Genomic DNA, 10,223 nt, shown 5'->3' on the forward strand with positions numbered 1-10,223 from the left:
AGCTGGGAAGAGGCTCAAAACGATGGAAAAAGGATTCAGCCCTGCAACAGGACCCTGTCCAGTGGGATCAGCAGGTACTGCTCTGCAGCGTCCACCCTTCACGGCCCAGGCACCAGTGCCAGTGGAACCTTCTGCAGAAGTCAGGAGATGAATTACTGATGTGTTATCGTGGCACACCAAGCACCTCATCGAGGGACATCACAGCCTAGGTCCCACTCATCTGACAGAAAAAACGGCCCCTAAACTCCTGCAGCCAGCACAAATGACTAGGGAGGGGTTTCATTGGGTTGTTTTTTCTTGGGGCTGGGTTTTGAGTTTTCTTTGCCCTCACCTTAAATTTAATTTCTTATCTGGAAGGAGACTGCACTCCCCCATGTCACTCACAAAAAAAGCCCTGTGGTTTCATTTCCTCCATTTTCAAAGAAGTTGCAGCATAAGAATCAAGAAGGAAAAGAGAGAAGCACTCCTCATCCAAGTGAACCCAAGAAGATGGCAGAAGCTCTGCAGCAGGGCAACATTCCCATAGCATTGCTCGAGGTCACACGAAGGGCTGAGCCTGCCTGGCAATTACAAACCTACTCCTTGTCCCTAAAGCCTCACCACTAGCCCAGCCTGCAACCAGACCACTCATCTGATGCTGGCAGAGATTTGGCCCAGGGCTGGGAACACCTGAAATTGTAAAAACTTGAGCAGTTCACCTCCTGGCTGCTGCAGAAGGTCCTGTTGGCAGTGGCAACTGGAGATGGGTAGGTTCAGACTGGATGTGAGGAGGAAGTTGTTGAGCATGAGAGTGGTGAGAGGCTGGAATGGGTTGCCCAGGGAGGTGGTTGAGGCCCTGTCCCTCGAGGTGTTTAAGGCCAGGCTGGATGAGGTTCTGGCCAGTCTGATCTAGGGTAGGGTGTCCCTGCCCACGGCAGGGAGGTTGGAACTGGCTGATCCTTGTGGTCCCTTCCAACCCTGACTGATTCTGTGATTCTATTCCACTCTATTCTAATTTATTTTCAGTGTCAGAAAAGTTAACAAGAAGGCAGCCTCCTGGTCCCCCCTGGAGTGCTCACCTAGCACAGGACCTCATGGGCAAGGAGAAAGTGCAACAGAAAACAGCAACCCCAACACTGCACCTTATTTTCCTGCAGGAAATGGGATATCTTCTGGAGTGCAAGCACCAACAGAAAGGTTAGCACCAACAAGACCATACCCTTGGAGTAAGCAGGGAAAAGTGAAACAGAAATGTGTATCTGTGTGCTTCCTCTGCTCCCAGAGACATGGAGAACTGGAACAAGCCAAGAAGTTGTTCTGCCAGAACAATGGCATAAAGCATCCCTGGAAAGCCTCCATCTCTGCTCAGTCTCCAGTATTTTGCCTTTTGGCAAGGAGAGGATGCAGAAAGCATCTCTGCAAAGAGGAAAAGAGATGGGAGGAGGAACCAGCTGCTCTGGGAAACCAACCTGAGAAGGGTTCAGTAAACACCTACAGAAACACCACAATATCCAGGCCCCAAGTAAACTGCAAACAGCACTACAGGAAATAGTAGCTAGGCTCAAGCAGTCAGCTCTGTAGCAGCAGCATCTCATCTGTTGGACCTCATCAGAAAGAGAGGAGTGGCCATGGTGTGAGGACCAGCATTTCCCTCCAGCTGCTCATTCCCAGGCACTGTGATCAGCAAAGACTCTAGAAATTAAAGAGAACCCAAGTTTTATCCTTAAAACACACACAGCAAATTTCCATGCCCTTCCTTTACTGCAGGGGGGGTTGGACTGGATGACCTGTGGAGGTCCCTTCCAACCCAAACCATTCTGTGTTTCTATGATGCCATGATTTGCTGCCCAGCTGAAGTGTGCACCAGCAGTCCAAATGCATTAAGAAGACACAGATGAGGAAGTTGTTTGAATTAAACCTCTGTTCTGGATAAACCAAGGGAATCAAGGTCTGCCATATCCCAGAAGCTGACAGCAGTAGTAGCTTCCTCTAATTTAAACCCAACTATGAGCATAAAAAAAACCCAGAAGAAAACAGATCACTCACTCTATGGCCAAAAGGGGAAAGCTCAGAAGGTCATCTGGACAGCTTAAACTGCAGCTCTGGAAGTTTGTCTGGCTGAATTTTCTCAACCAGAATTTAGCCAGTTCCTCCCCAGGGAGCAGCAAAAGATGTGTCCCATCGCAGGATGGCACGGATGCATCGATGCACACAAGAGCCCCATTGCTGCAGCTGAGCTGGAGCTCTGCAGGAAGCAAAGCTTCCCTCCAGCCTGTTTCTTGTAAGGGAAGCAGAGACAAAAATCAGCAATTTATAATCAACTTCAAGATCTTCTTTCTTCCCCCACCCCGGCTCTAGACAAACAACCTGCCTGGCTGTTTACCTAACCACGCTCAGTGCTGCTCCAAAGAAATGTGTCTGCTAGCAGCGACCTGCCGAGTGGAGCTGCAGGCTCTGGTTTTGCAGTCGCTGCTGTGCCTGAGAGCCCCCCACAGCGAGAGCATCCTCCTCTGGGCCAACTCCACCTCCCCGCTCCCGCTCCCGCTCCCTTTCCAGCAGCCGCCCGCACGTTCCCGGTGGGCTCTCGCTCCACCGTTACCCGTTCGTGCACAGCTTTGCTCCCCTGCCAGGAGTCTCCTACCTCTTGCCAGGTTTTCTGACAGAGCCTGGTGGAAGAGAAGTGATTTTCTCTGAAGCCAGAAGTAACGCTGGGCTGCTGCGAGCAGAGCACAGGGGTTGCTTGCTTGCCGGCACAGTGACACACTGCCTGCTGACACCTGCAGCCATTGGGGCTGCACAAGCCCAGAGAGGAGGGGGGAAGGAAATAACCCCACCGGACCTACGATGTGCAGTCAACCTGCAGGGGCCCAGGCGAGCTTCCAGCAGGAAGGAATGGGAATATGACACCCTTGTGCTTGGAGGACATGTCACCAGAGACATGGATAACAACCAGGAGCCCCACAGCAGCAGCTTTCAGAGATGATCCACACAGTGACTTCTCCAAAAGGTGGAGGTATCACCGAATCACAGAGTGGTGACCTCTGGAGTTCACCTACTGCTAAAGCAGAGTCACCTAGAGCAGGTCCAGGTGGGTTTTGAAAGGCTCCAGAGGTGTAGACTCAGAAGAAAGGCCTTAGATGGGTCTTAGGAGAAAGTAAAGCCTCGTTTCAGAGGGTGCAGCACTACTCGGGGAGGGAAGAGCAGCAGCTGGTCAGCAGCTCAGCCACAGCCACCTCCTGGCCCCCCGTGCAGGGCACGAGGCTGCACCCCAGCGCCCCTCTGGCACAGGCAGGTCCACCCCTGTGTCTGCCCCTCTTCCCTTCCCTCTCCCCCATCTGGCAGGGTGTGTGATGTATGAGCAGGCCCATCTCTGTGGCTGCCCCTCTTCCCTTCTCTCCCCCATCTGGCAGGGTGTGTGATGTCAATGAGCAGGTCCATCTCTGTGGCTGCCCCTCTTCCCTTCTCTCCCCCATCTGGCAGGGTGTGTGATGTCAATGAGCAGGTCCAGCCCTGTGGCTGCCCCTCTCCCCTTCTCTCCCCCATCTGGCAGGGTGTGTGATGTCAATGAGCAGGTCCATCTCTGTGGCTGCCCCTCTTCCCTTCTCTCCCCCATCTGGCAGGGTGTGTGATGTCAATGAGCAGGTCCATCTCTGTGGCTGCCCCTCTTCCCTTCCCTCTCCCCCATCTGGCAGGGTGTGTGATGTCAATGAGCAGGTCCAGCCCTGTGGCTGCCCCTCTCCCCTTCTCTCCCCCTCTGGCAGGGTGTGTGATGTCAATGAGCAGGTCCAGCCCTGTAGCTGCCCCTCTCCCCTTCTCTCCCCCTCTGGCAGGGTGTGTGATGTCAGTGAGGAGGAAGTGGGCTGCGGAAGGGAGAGCCACAGAAGTGATCTCATTTCCGCCTCACTTCACCCACACGCGCGTCCAAGCCCACCCTGTGGCCAGGCTCCTGCTGCCTCTCGTAGCCTTCACCCACCCACCTTTCCCAGGCTGGGGCTTTGAGGTATCCACCACCACACCAGAAGTGAACCTGCTTCTCAGACAGCAGCAGAGTGTCTAGATCACAAGGCCTGCGGAGCAGAGCATGCAGAGGTTGAAGTAGCTGAGCTTTATATTGCTGTAGCAACTGGGATCATAGAATCAACCAGGTTGGAAGGGACCTCCAAGATCACCCAGTCCAACCTAGCACCCAGCCCTATCCAGTCATCTAGACCATGTCACCAAGTGGCCCATCCAGTCTCCTCTTGAACACTCCAGGGATGGCAACTCCACCACCTCCAAGTGCCTCCACTCCCTCATGAGCCAGCATCTGAGATGGATGCTACTGGAAGCCCAGATGCTCTAGAGAGCTGCTTGTAACACATCTGCAGGAGAAGCAAGTGCTCAGAGACAGAAAAAACAACTGACCCTCCTTCACAGATCTCCTCAAGAGCTAGAGAGCCCCGTGACCAGCTTACTCACATCTGCAGCTTGGGCTCTGGTTGCACCCAGGCTTGAAAGTGTTGCCCAGGGTTTTTTCTCACAGGGTTTCCAAACGTGGATAAATCAACTGTCTTTTTTGTACTGTAGAACAAACCATTCAAAGCAATAAACCCCTAAGTCACCTCCTCCAGCACATTCAAAGTTTATAGCATAAAGCTGTCAGGACTGGAGGCTCTAAGTCACGAGAAGGAGAAGGCATGGACAACTCACTGCTGTGACATCACTGGGCAATGCAAATCAGAGCAAGAAACACTACTCCCATCTGCAGTCACACGTACGCCCTTCCTGCTGCCAGCCTGCTGCAGAGAAGTGAGCAACTCTGTCACTGCTGAGAGGGGAAGTGAAATTATCCCCACTTCTTACAGCACCGAGCGTGACCCACCCAGCCTGTCCCTCCGGCCAGCATCCCTGCCACACAGCCTTATCTCGCCAGCCACTCTTCACGGGGGGCTGCGAGCAGGACTGGAAGCAAGCCAGGGGGTTCACACTCTGAAGTCTTCCTTTCTCTGCCCTTCAGCCTTGGGGCTCAGCAGCCTTGCTTCCTAGGCTGATGCTTTTCACAGATTCATCAAATGGTTTGGGTTGGAAGAGACCTTAAGGATTACCTAGTTCTGACCCCCCTGTGAGGAGCAGGGACACCTCCCGCTAGACCAGGCTGCTCAAGGCTGTGCCCAACCTGGCCTTCAATGCCCCCAGGAAGGGAGCATCTACTGCCTTCCTGGGCAACCTGTTCTAGTGTCTCACCACCCTCACTGGAAAGAATTTCTTTGTAGAATCATAGAATCAGCCAGGTTGGCAGAGACCTCCAAGCTCATCCAGTCCAACCTAGCACCCAGCCCTAGCCAGTCAGCCAGACCATGGCACTAAGTGCCTCATCCAGGCTTTTCTTGAACACTTCCAGGGATGGTTTGTTGAGTTTGTTTCCCGTTTGTTTAGGTTTCTTTAAGAGGAAAGGAAGCAAATGCTAACGGAGCAAACCCCACACTAAGCACTGCTTTTGCACAGCGCTTGAGAAACGCCAGGTCAGGGCTAGCACCGCGCTGCTAACGGCGCCCTCTTGTGGGCAGGTGTGGGACTTCAGTCAGAGGTCACACAACACACAGTCATAAGCATGGGATCATTGAATAGGATCGTAGAATCAGCCAGGTTGGAAAAGACCTCCAAGCTCAGCCAGTCCAACCTAGCACCCAGCCCTGGCCAATCGACCAGACCATGGCACTAAGTGCCTCAGCCAGGCTTTTTTTTGACACCTCCAGGGACAGCGACTCCACCACCTCCCTGGGCAGCCCATTCCAATGCCAATCACTCTCTCTGCCAACAACTTCCTCCTAACAGCCAGCCTTGTCCTGCCCTGCCACAACTTGAGACTGTGTCCCCTTGTTCTGTTGCTGGGTGCCTGGCAGAAGAGACCAACCCCACCTGGCTACAGCCTCCCTTCAGGTAGTTGTAGATGGCAGTGAGCTCTGCCCTGAGCCTGCACTTCTGCAGGCTGCACACCCCCAGCTCCCTCAGCCTCTCCTCAGAAGGTTTGTGTTCCAGACCTTTCACCAGCTTTCTGGCCTTCTCTGGACACCTTCCAGTATCTCAGCTGGAACTGGAAGTATCCCTTCTTCCTCCCTAGCCCCCTCCATCTCTGAATGTTTGAATGGGGAAAGAAGGTGGCATCAAAAAACTGCTTTCCTCCCCTGCCCTTGCAGGCTGGAAGGGGGAACAACAAAGGCACTTTTTCCACAGGGGTACTGAAGTCAGCTGGTGACTGGATGGATTCTTTGTGCCCAGTACACATGGCAAGTGGGCACATTGTCTGGGGAAAATCATAAACAGAGTGCAGAGTTCCTGCCTTTACCAAGTTCCTGCTCTTCTCAACCAAAAGAGACTGAATTAAATAGAGGTTTAAGCATTGTTATTATCATGTGTGTGATGTACAGAAAGTCTGGTTATACATTTTAAAGGAGTTTTCATCCTTCATTGTGGTCCTGTAGTTACACTGCACTCACAGCATCAACTTGGATCATCCATTTTAACCTGTGTGCACACCAATCCACTTCTGGGTAACTAATTGCTTCCAAGATAAGGTCTGGACACAGTTTCTGAAGCTCTCTATACCAGAGCCTTACTCTGGGAAGACAGGACTGTGTTGTCCAACCCTGTCTTTCACCATAGAATCATAGAAGCAGCCAGGTTGGAAGAGACCTCCAGGGGTTCAAATGAAGAAGAATATGTTTAAAATTCTATGTCACAGAATCACAGAATGTTAGGGGTTGGAAGCGACCTCCAGAGATTACCCAGTCCAAGCCCCCTGCCAAAGCAGGATCACCTATGGCAGGTCACACAGGAACACATCCAAGTGAGTTCTGGAAGTCTCCACAGAAGAAGACTGCACAACCTCTCGGGGCAGCCCCGGTCCAGGGCTCTGGCACCCTCACCATAACAAGCTTATCCTCATACTGATGTGGAACCTTCTGTGTCCCAGCTTAAAACCACTGTTCCATTATCCACTTCTCAGCAATCATCTGGTTTGTTGAGTTTGTTTCCCATGTGTTTAGGTTTCTTTAGGAGGAAAGGAAGCAAATGCTAACGGAGCAAGCCCCACGCTAAGCACTGCTTTTGCACAGCGCTTTAGAAACGCCAGGTCAGGGCTAGCACCGCGCTGCTAACGGCGCCCTCTTGTGGGCAGGTGTGGGACTTCAGTCAGAAGCCACACAACACAGTCATAAGCATGGGATCATTGAATAGAATCATAGAATCAAGCAGGTTGGAAGAGACCTCCAAGCTCAGCCAGGCCAACCTAGCACCCAGACCTATCTAATCAACCAGACCATGTCACCAAGTGGCCCATCCTGTCTCCTCTTGAACACTTCCACCACCTCCCTGGGCAGCCCATTCCAATGCCAATCACTCTCTCTGTGAGGAACTTCCTCCTCACATCCAGCCTAGACCTCTCCTGCCACAACTTGAGACTGTGTCCCCTTGTTCTGTTGCTGCTTGCCTGGCAGAAGAGAGCAATCCCCACCTGGCTACAGCCTCCATTCACGTAGCTGCAGACAGCAATGAGCTCTGCCCTGAGCCTCCTCTGCTGCAGGCTGCACCCCCCCAGCTCCCTCAGCCTCTCCTCACAGGGCTCTGCTCCAGGCCCCTCACCAGCTTTGTTGCCCTTCTCTGGACAAGTTCCAGTATCTCAACATCTGTCTTGAATTGAGGAACCCAGAGTCATTTTGATTGGAAAAGACCTTTGAGATCATCAAGTCCAACTGTTAACTATACCAAGGCTGCTGCCAAACCATGTCCCTCTGCATCACATCTCCACTTACTTGAAACACCTTCAAGAATAGAGATTCAACCACCTCCCTGAGGAGCCTGTTCCAGAGCTTGGGAATACTTTCAGGATCTTCTAATGTCCAACCTAAATTTCCTTGGGGCAATCAGAGGCTGTTTGCTCTCATCCAATAACTTCTTACTAGGAGAGAAAGACCAATACCCACCTCACTACAACTTCCTTTAAGACACCTATAGAGACCCAGAAGGTCTCCTCTCAGCATCTTCTCCAGCCTGAACAACCCCAGTTCCCTCAGCTGCTCCTCACCACACCTGTTCTCCAGACCCTTCACCAGCTTTTTTGCCCTTCTCTGGACCTACTCTAGCACTTCAATGTTCTTTTTCAAGTGAGTGGCCCAAAGCTGAACCCAGTACTCAAGGTGTGGGTCCTGCTGACCACACTACTGCTGATCCAGGCCAGGAGGCTGTTGGCTTTCTTAGCCACCTGGGCACACACTGGCCCACATCCATCTGCCATCGATCAGCAACTCCAGGTCTTCCTCTGCTGGGCAGTTTCCAGCCACTCTGTTTCAAGCTTGGAGCATTCATGGAGTTGTTGTGACCCAGCACTTGGCCTTGCTATCAGCCCCTTGGTCTCAGCCCATCCAGCCAGCCTGGCCAGGGCCAGTTCACAGGCCAATGTCTAACACGAACAGCATCTCATTGCAGCATGAAAAACCTGCTTATAGTACAAATGAACAGGTTCAGGATCACTGCAGGGAAAGGTTTTGCATTCATTTATCATGTAGTTTATTTTCCTTTAACTGAATTCTTGCTTACTGTGAGGTGGTCTGCTAGCACTTAAATCCAGCAGGCCACACACTCATTACCAATTACAAATGCTTAGGAAGATGTAGAAAGGATGCAAGAGTAGATGTCAGTAATGCCATTTTCTGGCTATAGACTTCATTAAATGATCTGCATCCTGCCAGAACCAGCCCTGCTCTGGAGAACGGCAGCACACACAGCACTTAGAGCTGCGTTCCTGCCAACAGCTAAAGCTGTTTATAACCTGTGATGATTTAGCTGGAACTGAAAGAAACTTAGAGGAAACTTCTTCACTGAAAGCATTCTCAACCCTTGAACAGGCTGCCCAGGGAGGTAATTGAATTCTCATCCATGGAGGTGGTCCAAAGAGGCAGAGATTTGGTGCTGAGGTACATGGCTGGAGAGCAGCCAGGCAGAAAGGGACCTGGGGGTGCTGGTAGATAGGAGCTGAAGATGAGGCAGCAGTGTGCCCAGGTGGGCAGGAGAGCCAATGGCATCCTGGGCTGGCTCAGGAACAGTGTGGCCAGCAGGACAAGGGAGGTTCTTCTGCCCCTGTACTCAGCACTGGTCAGGCCACACCTTGAGTGCTGTGTCCAGTTCTGGGCCCCTCAATTCAAGAGAGATGTTGAGGTGCTGGAAGGTGTCCACAGGAGGGCGACAAAGCTGAGGAGGGGCCTGGAGCAGAGCCCTGTGAGGAGAGGCTGAGGGAGCTGGGGTTATTGTGAGGAGGCTCAGGTCTGAGCTCATTGCTGTCTACAACTACCTGAAGGGAGGTTGTAGCCAGGTGGGGTTGGTCTCTTCTGCCAGGCACCCAGCAACAGAACAAGGGGACACAGCCTAGAGTTGTGCCAGGGGAGGTCTAGGACCTCCGAACTCATCCAGTCCAACCTAGCACCCAGCCCTGTCCAATCAACCAGACCATGGCACTAAGTGCCTCATCCAGGCTTTGCTTGAACACCTCCAGGGGCAGTGACTTCACCACCTCCCTGGGCAACCCATTCAGCCATACCTAAAGCAAGAAAAATTTAGCCCATAGGATCAAGGGCTCCTGGCTAGTTCTGTCACCTGAAATATGGCCAACAGTAACAAAAGCAAATGGCATTTTCTAGTAGAAGGCACACACCAGACTCTCAAAGCTGCTCCCTCGCCACTGCGTTTTAAGTGGGAAAAATATTTTCAAGGAAATATCCCTGCCAGAGATTTTCCTGTTCCACCTTGATTTAATTTGCATTCCAGGCAACACCTTGGTCCTCTTAAGGAGGAAGAAGACAGGCAACTGACTTCAGGCCAAGGCAAGCTGTCACTAAAGCCAAAAATAGACTGCCTTGGAACAAATGGCCATAGCAAGCCCTTTGCTTCCTCAGACACAGAAACATGACCAGATCAGATGACCAACAACAGTTAGTCCCAAAAGATTTCACTTAAACTGCAGAAAATGCTGAGCTTTAGTCAAATGACAGACAAAATGCTGGCTCATCAAAAACATCTGGCTATCCTGCAGGATGCTGAAGCCAAAAGCTGTGAATCTTGACTGATGGCTGTTATGGGAGCTATGAACAGTTGATGTTCCTCCTGACCAGAATAGTTAAATCACTAATCGGAGTAGGGATAGCTCCTTAGCTGACTCTGGAGTATCTTATGCAAGGAAAAGTGCTTCTACATTGTTTGTGTCCACTATCAAA

This window comes from Pogoniulus pusillus, chromosome 26, assembly GCF_015220805.1.
Source record: "Pogoniulus pusillus isolate bPogPus1 chromosome 26, bPogPus1.pri, whole genome shotgun sequence".
NCBI classification, from domain to species: Eukaryota; Metazoa; Chordata; class Aves; order Piciformes; family Lybiidae; genus Pogoniulus; species Pogoniulus pusillus.